General features: G+C 46.6%; 1 protein-coding gene across 1 annotated transcript in view; it reads right to left on the minus strand.

Annotated features, from left to right (window-relative positions):
• Window positions 1–15,348, minus strand: part of LOC147716939 (E3 ubiquitin-protein ligase RNF113A-like) — a 419,377-nt gene that overhangs the window by 374,227 nt on the left and 29,802 nt on the right. The gene's annotated exons all lie outside the window — the stretch shown is intronic.

The raw sequence follows: 15,348 nt of genomic DNA on the forward strand, positions 1-15,348 counted from the left end.
AGTCGCTTGATGACCAGTGGAGTGTGGTGGGCAATCCGTGGAGAGAAACCGATCCTCCTCCAAGCAGCAATATCAGCGGCCGTCACTGCTCAACCAGACGAGGATGAGGAGGAGGAAGATGAGCAAGTGCTGGTTGCAGAAGAGGACATGGATGAGGTTCCATTCAGGTTCTAGGACATATACGTCTCTATAAATGTGTGTGAGTACCATATGTTGATTTGTAGGACAATCCGTGGTATAAGGTATCATGTTGAAAGCATAGCAAAACACCTACATGACTTTGAATCCGACCTATATAATTAAAAACAAAGAAGGCAAAGAGATGGTTTGTACTAATATTTTATATTCAGCTCCAAATCCTAAATTATAAGGTAATGCTTCAAATACATATATTTTTTATAAATACTTTTCAATGGAAAGGGAAAATGGAGAAAAAAATCTTCCTGCAGAATGGGCAAGGGATCATGGAGGGGGTTGGGCAACATTATAAAAACACGTCAGGAAGCGTCAGGGAAACCAATCTATGTACAAGAGTTAAATAAAATTAAGTCCCAGTCAAAACATTATCCTAAAATAAGAGTCCATAGTCACAATAAACAAGCATTGAAAATGCATCGGTCTCTCCTTTGGTTAAGTTAAAGCCATTAAAGCCATTTGCTTTGCTAATGGCATTGTATAGCAAAGCAGACGGCTTTAACTTAATAATGTTTAATGCTTGTTTCTGTTGAGATGGGTTCCTCTAGTACAGTGATACTCAGATTGCAAGTCCTTCGTTAAATAATAACTGTATCCAGCGCTTCAAACCGCACATCGGCTATTTCTAAGCGCTCCAGATAATAGATGTTACAGCGCTCTGTTTAATGTGCCTCTGTGATAACATGCGCCTTAGCTGCTTCTGGGAAATGAAACTCAGATGGTGGCGAGTTTAACTAGCAGATACGCGCATTACACCTACCTGTTTGTAACAGGTACACAGATGTACACAACCGGCTAGTGTAACAAGTTGACGCGCTAATGAATGATGTCATATTGAGGCAATAGCAAATCACAAGTAGAGAACTCACAGCTCTGGGTAAAGACAGCATAGCAGGAGCCACTACATTGCCCACAGGAGGGAGGGAACTACTTGTGCAGGACAGAATGCCCTTACAACCTACAATGGTGTAATGTGATGCTCAGCCTGGTTACGTGTGTGTTGGAATGTTTGGAATTGGAATGTGAGTAAGCTTTGAGTCAGTATGTTAAGGGCTGAGCGACATTCAGACTGCTCCTGGTGGGGTTCGTTATTTATGTACTTTATTTCATGTAACTTCTAACTTCAATAAATATTCATGAAGTTACCAACAACGAATGGACCATTATTCATAATTTTACATCTGGCGACGGTTTTAAACGGACCTCCGTGTCAATTTCAAAGAGACTTTTGTTTAAAAAAAAAACTGAATGAAAAGAAGCTGTCTTAAAAAAAAAATACGTAAAAGGAAACCTTCTACAAAGCAGCTTAAGCGGACTGGCAAAGAGAACCCCACCAGTGACCTCCCACCGGTCGCCCTAGAAGTAAGTGCCAGTTATTTACATAGCAGATTTTAAGTGAACTTTAAAGCTGTAATAGTTTGAAGCAGCACTCTCATTACCGAAAAAAGAGTTTATCGAGGGCACTGAGGTGTATTTTTGAAAGCGGCAAAATTAAACTTTAAGGAGCGCAAGAGTGTCCTAACTGCATTCCAATTCCTGTGAGCCTTGCGAGTGCTCTGCTGAAGGAGGCCTTTTCTTAAATACCCGGTACGAGGACAAGTTCCGGTTTCGGTGTAGATTACGATAAACCCAGTTTGGAGAAGGAAAGACTAAACCAAGTAAGGGAAAGGAAAGCTGAACGGGTGACTCAACTTTGAACTGCTCTGTTTTGTGGAGAAGAGAGTCTTACAGTCATCATTGCAACAGCGTATCTGGTGTAAGAGAGCTTTACATTTTCTACAACAACAGTGTTGGAAAGTATTACCTGTGAGCATTTCATTATTTATGTTTTTTGATATTTCAAAACCTGATACCACATAGTGCTTGCATGCGCTCTCACCGTTTTTAAACGCATCTTTCAAAGTCAGCACGAGCCATCACATGGATCAAGTCGTCCTTACTTGGATTCCCTCTGTGACGAGTTCTCTACGTCACTACAGCTGTCCAGCAAACTTCGTAGCATTCTTCAGCCATGAGCCACCCGGCTCAACGTCAAAAACGTGCCGCCATTTTGGTTATGTACAATTTGGTGGAGTCATATCAAGATGCTTTTCACTCGGTTTCCGTTCTGTTTTTCATACACATGCAGATGACGCTTTACACCTATTTCCTGTGAGACTGTTTAGGTCTCGCGACCTATCTCAATGCGCATGCGCATTGAGTGAGCGGAGCGAGATATAAAGGGGCTTAAACAGAGGTTTAACTAGCTGGCGATTTGGTGCTGTGCCCGTGAAATGCTCGTGCACAGCATCAAATCGCCAGCCATCTGCCATCTGTTCCCCAGCAGCTCCGCCCCACAAGCTTCCCCCAGCGTGCGCTCTGGCTCAGCCGAGCCGCACTCCTCCCACACCTCTCACACACAAGTGAAGCTTCACTTCAAAGCATGCACGTTATCATATATAAATTCTCATTGTTTTCACGGCCGGCCTCCGGCCGTGACTCGCATTTCTCCTTCCTTCCAGCGCTGGCTTGTTTTTATCATGAGAAAGGGTAGAAAGGCCTTCAAGGGATTTGATTCAAAGAAGAGATCAGTTATTCAGTTTACTTTTAGGCTAGAGTTAAATAACCTAATGTATAAATCATGTAATCAAATACATACAATCAATTTATGGAACACATAAAAACATATAAACATATAAACAACAAAACACAAAGGTGTATCAAAAAAAGAGCTTTATCAAGAAGTTCATTAAGTCAGCAATAAATCAAAGAAGCAGGTAAGGAAATGCTGATATGAAAAGCCTAGTAGCAAATAATCAATAATACAGCAAAACCTAGAAAAAACATCTATCTCAAGAAACAAAGTGAATCAAACACTGTAGAGATAAGATGAAGGTCGACGTTTCGGTCTCTCTACAACACAGTTATCGAGACCATCTTCAGGACTGTTGTCATTAAAACACTGCTATAAGCTGTGCTGTAATCTGTAACATAAATATTAACAGTTACAAATCCATTCTAATTAAAAACCATTACTCCATACACCCATGTGACAAAACCTCACTACAAAAGATACGTGACTTATACAGACTGGACATAACAAACAATATGGAAAATTCAACTACACAAATACATGACTAGCTAAAAATGGACAAACACTAAGTGCATATAAACGATGTATAACTGCATTATAACTTTTTCAGAGAAGCATATACATTTAAACAAGGTTCCTAACTATTAATGAGCTCATATTTTCGAACTGGTTATGCACATCTTTTCGGCGCCTATCTTTTACTTAGAGGCAAACCCATAGTGGAGAAAATGCAAGTAACGTTGTTAGTTCAAGTCATAAAAATAGCCAAGTCTTTTGATGGCATATCAAGGAGTCAAATATTAAATTTCACAACCTAAATATGTCGACATTTATCTGCAACAAGCCTATAGAGATAAGGTTGTGAGAGCGAGGGCACGACCGTTACATGTAATGATTATCAAAATAATGTCGATGTTTCACAAACGTACCCAAATTGACAGAAATACCGCACTGTTGGTATCAAGGCAAAGTTAAGCGTTGGAGACCTGGACGAGATTCCTGCAGGTCTCCAAGGCATATTTTGATAATCATTACATGTAACGGTCGTGCCCTCGCTCTCACAACCTTATCTCTATAGGCTTGTTGCAGATAAATGTCGACATATTTAGGTTGTGAAATTTAATATTTGACTCCTTGATATGCCATCAAAAGACTTGGCTATTTTTATGACTTGAACTAACAACGTTACTTGCATTTTCTCCACTATGGGTTTGCCTCTAAGTAAAAGATAGGCGCCGAAAAGATGTGCATAACCAGTTCGAAAATATGAGCTCATTAATAGTTAGGAACCTTGTTTAAATGTATATGCTTCTCTGAAAAAGTTATAATGCAGTTATACATCGTTTATATGCACTTAGTGTTTGTCCATTTTTAGCTAGTCATGTATTTGTGTAGTTGAATTTTCCATATTGTTTGTTATGTCCAGTCTGTATAAGTCACGTATCTTTTGTAGTGAGGTTTTGTCACATGGGTGTATGGAGTAATGGTTTTTAATTAGAATGGATTTGTAACTGTTAATATTTATGTTACAGATTACAGCACAGCTTATAGCAGTGTTTTAATGACAACAGTCCTGAAGATGGTCTCGATAACTGTGTTGTAGAGAGACCGAAACGTCGACCTTCATCTTATCTCTACAGTGTTTGATTCACTTTGTTTCTTGAGATAGATGTTTTTTCTAGGTTTTGCTGTATTATTGATTATTTGCTACTAGGCTTTTCATATCAGCATTTCCTTACCTGCTTCTTTGATTTATTGCTGACTTAATGAACTTCTTGATAAAGCTCTTTTTTTGATACACCTTTGTGTTTTGTTGTTTATATGTTTATATGTTTTTATGTGTTCCATAAATTGATTGTATGTATTTGATTACATGATTTATACATTAGGTTATTTAACTCTAGCCTAAAAGTAAACTGAATAACTGATCTCTTCTTTGAATCAAATCCCTTGAAGGCCTTTCTACCCTTTCACTTAACTACCCAAGCCCTCAAGGGTGTAACTGGGTTTCTCACTTTCTGTGAACCATTGTTTTTATCATGTCCCTTTACTTGTAAGGCAATCCTTGATGGCAGACTATCATTGCAGCGTTTCTCTGTCCACGTTATTTCATCCGTGAGTCTCGCATTAAACATTTAAACCTGTTTTCATTAGAGAAAACAGTATTTTATCGAGATACCGTCACTTTTCAACTATATCTTCAGTATGTAATGCTGCATTATCATGCTCTGCCCCACAAGCTTCCCCCAGCGTGCGCTCTGGCTCAGCCGAGCCGCACTCCTCCCACACCTCTCACACACAAGTGAAGCTTCACTTCAAAGCTCCCACAGATGATGATAAACACCCGCAGGCACGCATTCACACGGAAACAGTCGCAAACACACAAACACTTCTACAACAGATGTCCCTTCAACCATTTTCTAACAAAGACTGACAGAGACACACAGACCTTCCCAGAATAAATGCACGTGAAAACGGACAGACACGCACCAGGACACACCACACAGACGCACACTGTAGGGGTGTAACAATGTCCTACCACTCACGCCTCCAGGGTCACCAGGTCACGTGCATGTTACCCACCTGTGTGCCACTGCTGTTATGTCAATAATGCCCAGCTCTGCTGATACAAGGCTTCTAGACAATATACACAACCACCCCATCCACATCCACCACCGCATCCACCACCACCACCGCATCCACCACCACATCCACCATCACCACCACATCTACCATCACATCCACCACCACCACATCCACCATCACCTCCACATCCACCATGACATCCACCACCACCACATCCACCACATCCACCACCACCGCATCCACCACCGCATCCACCACCACCACCACACCCACCACCACTACATCCACCACCACATCCACTACAACCACCACCCCATCCACCACTACCACCACCACCGCATCCACCACCGCATCCACCACATCCACCGCATCCACCACCACATTCACCGCATACACCACCACATTCACTATCACCACCACATCCACCATCACATCCACCATCACATCCACCACCACCACCACCACATCCACCACCACATCCACCATCACCTCCACATCCACCATGACATCCACCGCCACATCCACCACCACATCCACCACCATCACATCCACCACCGCCACATCCACCACCACCACCACATCCACCACCACTTCCACCACCACCGCATCCACCACCACCACATCCACCACCACCACCACTACATCCACCACCACATCCACCACAACCACCACCCCATCCACCACCACAACCACCACCGCATCCACCACCACCACCGCATCCACCACCACATCCACCATCACCACCACATTCACCACCACATCCACCATCACCTCCACATCCACCATGACATCCACCGCCACATCCACCACCACCACATCCAACACCACCGCATCCACCACCACCACCGCATCCACCAACACCACCACCACACCCACCACCACTACATCCACCACCACATCCACCACAACCACCACCCCATCCACAACCACCACCAAATCCACCACCACATCCACCATCACCTCCACATCCACCATGACATCCACCGCCACATCCACCACCACATTCACCACATCCACCACCATCACATCCACCACCGCCACATCCACCACCACCACCACTTCCACCACCACCGCATCCACCACCACCACCCCCACCACCACTACATCCACCACCACATCCACCGCAACCACCACCCCATCCACCACCACCACCGCATCCACCACCACCACCGCATCCACCACCACATCCACCGCATCCACCACCACCGCATCCACCACCACATCCACCATCACCACCACATCCACCATCACATTCACCACCACCACCACATCCACCATCACCTCCACCACCACCACCACCACATCCACCATCACCTCCACATCCACCATGACATCCACCACCAACACATCCACCACCACCGCATCCACCACCACCGCATCCACCACCACCACACCCACCACCACTACATCCACCACCCCATCCACCACCACCACCCCATCCACCACCACCACCGCATCCACCACCACCACCGCATCCACCATCACCACATCCACCGCATCCACCACCACCGCATACACCACCACATCCACCATCAACACCACATCCACCATCACATCCACCACCACCACATCCCCCATCACCTTCACATCCACCATGACATCCACCACCACCACATCCACCACCACCGCATCTACCACCACTGCATCCACCACCACCACCACACCCACCACCACTACATCCACCACCACATCCACTACAACCACCACCCCATCCACCACTACCACCACCACCGCATCCACCACCGCATCCACCACATCCACCACCACATCCACCACCACATCCAACATCACCACCACATCCACCGCCACATCCACCACCACATCCACCACCATCACATCCACCACCATCACATCCACCACCGCCACATCCACCAGCACCACCACATCCACCACCACTTCCACCACCACCGCATCCACCACCACCACATCCACCACCACTTCCACCACCACCGCATCCACCACCACCACATCCACCACCACTACCACTACATTCATCACCACATCCACCACAACCACCACCCGATCCACCACCACCACCACCGCCGCATCCACCACCACCACCGCATCCACCATCACCACATCCACCGCATCCACCGCATCCACCACCACCGCATCCACCACCACATCCACCATCACCACCACATCCACCACCACCACCACATCCACTATCACCTCCACATCCACCATGACATCCACCGCCACATCCACCACCACCACATCCAACACCACCGCATCCACCACCACCACCGCATCCACCACCACCACACCCAACACCACTACATCCACCACCACACCCACCACAACCACCACCCCATCCACCACCACCACCCCATCCACCACCACCACCACATCCACCACCATCACCTCCACCACCACATCCACCATCACATCCACCACCACCATATCCCCCAGATCCGCCACCACCACATCTATATGTGTGTGGCTCTGTGTGTGTGTAGGTGCAAATGCAATGTTCTTGGATTTTCGTCACAATAAAATACACTGAACATAATCTTCACAAAAGTTATTTACAAACGTTTAAGCTATTGCCATTATAAATTACAATAACTTTTATTTAAGTATTAATTATTTACAAAATTAAAAGCCATTGTTATTTGTAATATCAATACATCTAAGTCACGTAAATACAACACACATTGCATTACAAATGCTATAGGTGTCACATTTGCAAAAGTTAAAACTATTGACATTGTAACTGACAAAGCTATTAATTTTGCTACTTTCAAAACCAACACATAAATAAAAAAAGTGTCATTTACAATACCAATAGCTCAAACTTTCCTAATGCGAGACCTATTGCATTTTCAATGCTTGTTTTAGTTTCATCATTACTCTGACACCGTTTCTCCAGACTTGCATTCCACGGATTCCCGCCATGCTTTCTATCCATTGTTTTTCCACAAGTACTGACATCGTTTTCTCTGGAAACTCATCACCTCGATCTGCTGTTTATCAAAGTACAATACTTTTATTTGTCACAACACTGCCACCTAACGGTTATTTTCCATGGTTGCACTTTGATGATGAATTTATATGCTTATGTGAATTGGAGATTGATAATGCAGACGTCGAAAGTTCCGTTAAGTGTTACCTCTATTATGCAGATGCTATTACCTTTATCTGCTCTGAACTTACATTATATTTACAATTACTTTATTCATAAGTACTTAATGACTTGAATTTTACTGTGATTTCAGAATAAGTATTTTACTTTGAGCCTTTCATGATTAGTATACAGGCATGTATATAAAATGTAATGATTTTACAGTCATAGTTAGTCTCCAGTGCAAATGCACTTTTAACCACACCAATGCAAATGCATTCATCAGTGCACTGTTTTAGAAATTTATGGTTTATTACGTGTTGTTCCTTGAGATGCAAATGCATTCTCCTTCGCACCAATGCAAATGCATTCATCAGTGCACTGTTCTTAAAATTTATGGTTTATTACGTGTTGTTCCTTGAGATGCAAATGCATTCTCCTTCGCACCAATGCAAATGCATTTATCGGTGCACTGTTCTTAAAATTTGTGGTTTATTACGTGTGGTTCCTTGAAATGCAAATGCATTCTCCTTCGCACCAATTCAAATGCATTCATCTGTGCACTGTTCTTAAATTGATGGTATGGTATTTATTACGTGTGGTCCTTTAGAAATGCAAATGCATTCGTCTGTGTACTGTTAACCACACAAGCTTTTAAGCTCCACAGGTACCTGCTTTTAAGCTCCTCAGGTTCTTTGAAATGCAAATGCATTTGTCTGTGCACTGTTCTTTAAATTGATGGTATTTATTTTCTGTGGTCATTTAGAAATGCAAATGCATTTGTTTGTGTACTGCTAACCACACCAAGCTTTTAAGCTCCACTGGTACAAGCTTTTAAGCTCCTCTCGTACATTTCACGTATTGCAATTTATGCACATGTTGTACTATTTTTATGGTGCGTCCCCACATCTACTTATGTGGTGTGTCCCCATCTATTTAATGTGTTTAACACGCATTCGTACTTGTGTTTAACACACATTCGTACTGTTGCACACGTTTCTTTGTGTGTTATATTGTTTTTATGGTGTGTCCCCACATCATGGTGTGTCCCCACATCTACTTATGTGGTGTCCTCATCTGTGTGGGGTGTCCCCATCTATTTAATGTCATACTATTTTTATGGTGTGTCCCCACATCTATTTATGTGATGTGTCCCCATCTATTTAATGCGTTTAACACACATTCATATTTTTGTACACATTTCTTTGTGTTTATACTGTTTTATGGTGTGTCCCCACATCTACTTATGTGGTGTGGCCCCATTTATTTAATGTCCTTTATACACATTTGCCACATGGTGTCATGTTTTCTTTTCAGATTCTACTCTTGTATTATTTCATGTTGGCCCGGCCAGCTTTCATGATTTTTGTACCTGAGTCGCTTCCTGTTCTTGTCGTGGGAGTGCTTTGGTTGTTTGTTTTCGGAAAAAGGGAGATGGGTGATTGAGTCGTCTTTAGTGCCTTCAGTCTTATCTTTAGTGCCTTCAGACTTTCTTATGTGTTTCTCCAGTCTTCCTCATTGTTTCTCCCACTCACTACTTTATCTTTTCATCTCCTTTTATTATAAAAAAAAGAGAGATGATGTAATGTGATGCATATCCTGTCATCTCAGTTTCTCCTTTTCATTATTAAAAAAAGAGAGATGATGTAATGTGATGCTCAGCCTGGTTACGTGTGTGTGGAATGTTTGGAATTGGAATGTGAGTAAGCTTTGAGTCAGTTGGGTTAAGGGCTGAGCGACATTCAGACTGCTCCTGGTGCGGTTCGTTATTTATGTACTTTATTTCATGTAACTTCTAACTTCAATAAATATTCATGAAGTTACCAACAACGAATGGACCATTATTCATAATTTTACAAATGGAAAGGGTGCTCAGAAGGAGCCTCTCCCCTGAGAAGCCTGGCGCAACACACACACATACACACAACGCGAAGAGGGGCAGACACCCTACAGATGAACAGGCATTGACAAATCCACCAAAAGACGCCCATCCCAGAGCCGCACAAAGGAGCAGGCACGCACCAATACTATTGAGGGGGGCAGAAACTCTAACAGTCCCTCAGATGCAGTGCCGCGCACCGAAACCAGACGTCAACATACGGCCCACAGCTACTGAGAGCAGCGTGCACATAGTAATCCTAAGGGCAGGTGCAACTACAAAGAGTTACGCATACAAACTGCACACAGAGAGCACAGACGCTCATCAGAAGGAGACATATGCGGGTACAGGCAGTCCATGGCCACGGAGATCAGCAGGTAGACAATAATGGCCGGAAAAAACACAGCCACAGCCACATACTGGAAGGAGCAGACACAGCGGCCACGGAGGGAGCTAGACAAACACCGGAAATAGACCCCAGTGGTTGGAGTCCCGAGGCAGGGACAGTAGCAGGCACGTTATAATCACAGGTGTAAACAACTCATAACCACAACTCGGGCACACATAAGATCCACTGATTGTGGCAGACATAAAAGGAGCAGGCATGAACCACAGTCACGGATAAGGTGAGGCACAATGCATGGAGCTGTCCCTGGAAGCAGAGACCCCGCTCGTCACCTAGAGGCGCAGAAAGACTCCAGAGACAGTGAATGGAGCAGAAACACACACAGACACACAAGAGGGGGTCTGAAGGCCACAGAAGGCCGCTATCCAGTACAAAGTTGTTAGACTCCCTTTTTAGGACCGGAGTCTGCATAAGGAAGCATGCGAGAAGACACAAGGCGCTCTTAATGGCTGGGCACTTACTTCACCCGAAGGTAACATACCCCGGAGATTCAAAGAATACATCAAAATGTGCCCCCTGGTGCAACAGCACTCACATTTAATCTGTCTATACATCCCAGTAGCAAATATTAAAAGTGGCATCACTTGCGCAGTGCACAAATGGCAGCCCTGCTGCAATGAAGCTGCATTAGATGTACAAAGAAAGGTCAAACGGGGGAACGTCCGGCCTAGAGGCCTTGTATTGTGAAATGTGTGTTTACTGAGCTGACGATGGGAGGGGCGGTGTGACGCGAGGTCACACGTGGCTGTTTGTAAATGTTTTGTTTATAAACACGAGGAGGGAGGGAGGCTGAGATCTCTGAAGCCCACAACAGACTCGACACAGCACCGCGGCAGCATCACCAATGGGTGGCAGAGACGAAGTAACCATAGTGCCAATATCGGCCCACACACCATCCCCACAAACTCATAATCCCCATCATAAATAAGTAGACAAGACAACTTGTTGTTGGGAAAAAGTAGTCGCAGGTTTATTAGCATAAAATGCCAACACATGGTGGGTTAACTTACAGATGATCCAAAGGCAAGCCGCCCCTCGCAGCTTGCCACCTGATAGGCCAAGTAGCTTGCGGCCTTGGCCAGATGGTGCTTAGCAGTTGTGGTGAGAGGATAGCCCCTCACCTGTCCGGTGGACCATTGGTCCACCCTCTAGCTCACACCCCCTCCCTACGAGGGGCGGAGCGTTCAAGCTACCCCCGGTTGTCCAGGTAGCCAACCGCCCGTAGGATAACGGGGCGCTGTCGCACCCCCAGGGTCCACCGCACGGATCTCCCAGGGATATTGGGCCTCAGCACCCTTTGTGCTTCTGCATAGGGTACTCCTGAGTACCTTTCGCCTCTGGATCATCCAGTAACTCCTCCTGCAACAGAAATAACAAATATTATAAGCATAGCACCCCCCCCCGCCTCCTAAGATGAAGGGTAAGCGGCAGGGAGGGCATCATCGAGGGCAGCAAGAGCACAAAGAGGCCGCTCCAAGGGAGGGGGAGGCCTAAATACCCAGTCTCCCCCCTCCCCTACGGAAGTGCCATGACGTCACGGCAGCGGCCCCGGCCCCTGGACACCAGAAGGCTGGTGCGCTTGCCATCTTGTGGCACTACGGTGACCGCCCTCTTATGAGGGTCACCTGCGGCGACGGGTCGGGTGGCCTGCATAGTGCCAATATCGGCCCGCACACCATCCCCACAAACTCCTAATCCCCATCATAAATAAGTAGACAAGACAACTTGTTGTTGGGAAAAAGTAGTCGCAGGTTTATTAGCATAAAATGCCAACAAATGGTGGGTTAACTTACAGATGATCCAAAGGCAAGCCGCACCTCGCAGCTTGCCACCTGATAGGCCAAGTAGCCCGCAGCCTTGGCCAGACGGTGCTTAGAGGTTGTGGTGAGAGGATAGCTCCTCACCTGTCCGGTGGACCATTGGTCCACCCTCTAGCTCACACCCCCCCCTACGAGGGGCGGAGCGTTCAAGCGACCCCCGGTTGTCCAGGTAACCAACCGTCCGTAGGATAACGGGGCGCCGTCGCACCCCCAGGGTCCACCGCACGGATCTCCCAGGGATATTGGGCCTCAGCACCCTTTGTGCTTCTGCATAGGGTACTCCTGAGTACCTTTCGCCTCTGGATCATCCTGTAACTCCTCCACAGCCCTGGATGTGGCGACCGTCACAGGCAGGGCCCCCCACCATAGCTAACCTCCTAGACACAGCCAGCTGAGATTAGTGCTTCCTGAATGTCCAACAGAAATAAATCCATGCCTACTTTGGAAAGGTGGACTCCTTCCTCGTCAAGGCAGCCAGAGGCTTTGGCGTGAAGTTCCCCATGTCGAATGAAGCCAAAGCCCATCAGCTCTACGAACTTACGCATAGCGCAGTTTACCTTCCTCCGCGCCACTTCTATTGCTTGCCCAGAGCGAGCACCTAGCCAGACCCGGCGTGGTGTGATCTCAGACCACCAAAGTTCGCAAGGACATAATAAATTGCTGATCTTGGTAATGTTCACTTTCATGTCTCTTAGGAGAAACCTTTTACCCAGGATAGGCAATTTGTTCCCTCCCAAGTGCAAGATGAGGACGTCTGGGGGGTGGGCGTTCCCTTGTAATTCTCGTGTTAACAAGCCCAGCACCCCACTCCAAAGCAAGCCAGAGATTCCTCACCACACAAACTGAGTCTTGCTAAACCCATGATTCCACTTCCTGCTTTCTGCCCACCGGGCCAACCTGGAAACCCCCTCGTGTCCCAGCACCCAGACCGTTGTTCCTGGTAAATAAAGAGAAGTGTTGTATGTAACTTATTTATTAAAACATGCAATAAACACACTGGTAAAATTACCACACTGCACACAAACACGGCAAAACAACACTGTATGTGGGACAGGGCCAAAGGTGCCCAAGATTCACAGATACTGGTTCACGTCCCATCACAAAATTTTTAACACATCTCTTGTGCTCGCGGAGCACTACCTGCTGCTGTCTGGCCTGATGTACCTTTTGTAACAGTCGGAATGACCATCTCCCCAGTTGTTTGATGCCCTCTATGTGTACCCCTTCTAAGGATGCAGTTGTGGCTGCACCTATGCGGAAAGAGTGGGTGCTGTACTTTTTTCCTAGCGTAGAGGCACCTGCCGCCAACAAGCAAGCGTGCATGACATGTTCTACTTGGTATTTGGTCAGTGCCGTGCCATCTGCATGCAAGAGGAGATATCCCTTACCGGGAGGACGGATGGCAAGGTAGGCTGTCAGGAGGCTCACGGGGCAAAATTTGGGCGAGCCAAGGCTTTGCAACCAAAGTTCTATCCCCCTACCCCTCTGATCAGTTTTGGATTGGCTCAGGGTAATCTTGAGCGTGTCTCCCAATACCACAACGTCCTGCAGAGACAATGCTACACCTGACCTGTCATTCTTGGATTTTGCGACCAGCTCAGAGATCCTGAAAGCGCCAAAGAAGGCTAAACTAAAAGCAGATGAAAACAAGGCAGACTCGTGAGCGGCCGAAGTAACCTGAGGCAAGCACAGGATCATTCTCTGGAGTGTAGAAAAATCAATAGGAGCTCTGTTGTCGGGCACTATGGGTTCCCCTCTAGCCCACCCTTTTAACGCTGCCCTGGTGACAAATGCCCTGGTAGGGTCCGCCTGTCCTATTAACTTGGCCTTGTGACTGATGGCTGCTATGTGACCTGAAATCCAAGAATGGCTCTTATTGTTATCTTTTGCCCACAAGATGAAGGCCTGGACTTTCAATTCTGCTGCCTCCCCAGAGACTTCCCAAGGCCCGACAGTGTCACAAAATCTTTTCACACAAGCCTTGTATCTATTGATAGTGTTCTGCTTCAGAGACATCTCCCCCAGGGCCCTCATCCTGTTCACCACTTCAGAAGGTACCAGAGGTGCGCTGGGAAAGGGGTGGCTTCCTCTCTCGCTCTTGGCCAAGCTTCTCGGAACCGTTGCCACTGAAAACGAGAGAGAGTGTCAGCAGCGATGGTCTTGATACCCTGAATGCGACGCGCCCTGCATTCAACATTGTTAAAAAGGCAAGTACGCACCAGCTCGCGCAGGAGGCAAAGAACAAGGGGGCAAGTGGCAGAGTGAGAGTTGATGGCCTGGACCACTGCTAAGTTGTCTGACCACAGCAGAACCCTTTTGGCGGACAGGATGGTAGGCCATAGGTGGAAGGCCACTACGATGGGGAAGAGCTCAAGTACTGTGATCTTGGAGGTAACCTTTTTCTTAATCCAGGCGTTGGGCCACTTCTCTGCGCACCATTCCCTGTCTAAGATGGCCCCAAAACCGTGCCTGCCTGAGGAGTCCGTGTAAAGGGCCAGGTCAGGGCTGCCCACCCAGGCAGCCCTCCAAATCACTGCCCCATTGAAATTGCGCAGAAACTCGGCCCACATGGCCAGATCGTGCTGGATACCGTTGCTCAGTTTCACCATGTGGTGTTTTTTGGAAATGTTAGCAATGGCCCTGGCTAGTCTCTTGGCAAAGACCCTACCTGCTGGAATTATTCTGGCAGCAAAATTGAGCAGGCCTAGGATGCCCTGGATACAGCCCAGGGAAGCTTTGTCCAGCCCTACCAGTGCTAGGATCTTGCTAGACAGGTCGCGCACCTTATCTTCTGGTAATCTGGACTACCCTGCGATCGTGTCGATC

This window comes from Lissotriton vulgaris, chromosome 5 (genome assembly GCF_964263255.1).
Source record: "Lissotriton vulgaris chromosome 5, aLisVul1.2, whole genome shotgun sequence".
In the NCBI taxonomy this organism is placed as follows: domain Eukaryota; kingdom Metazoa; phylum Chordata; class Amphibia; order Caudata; family Salamandridae; genus Lissotriton; species Lissotriton vulgaris.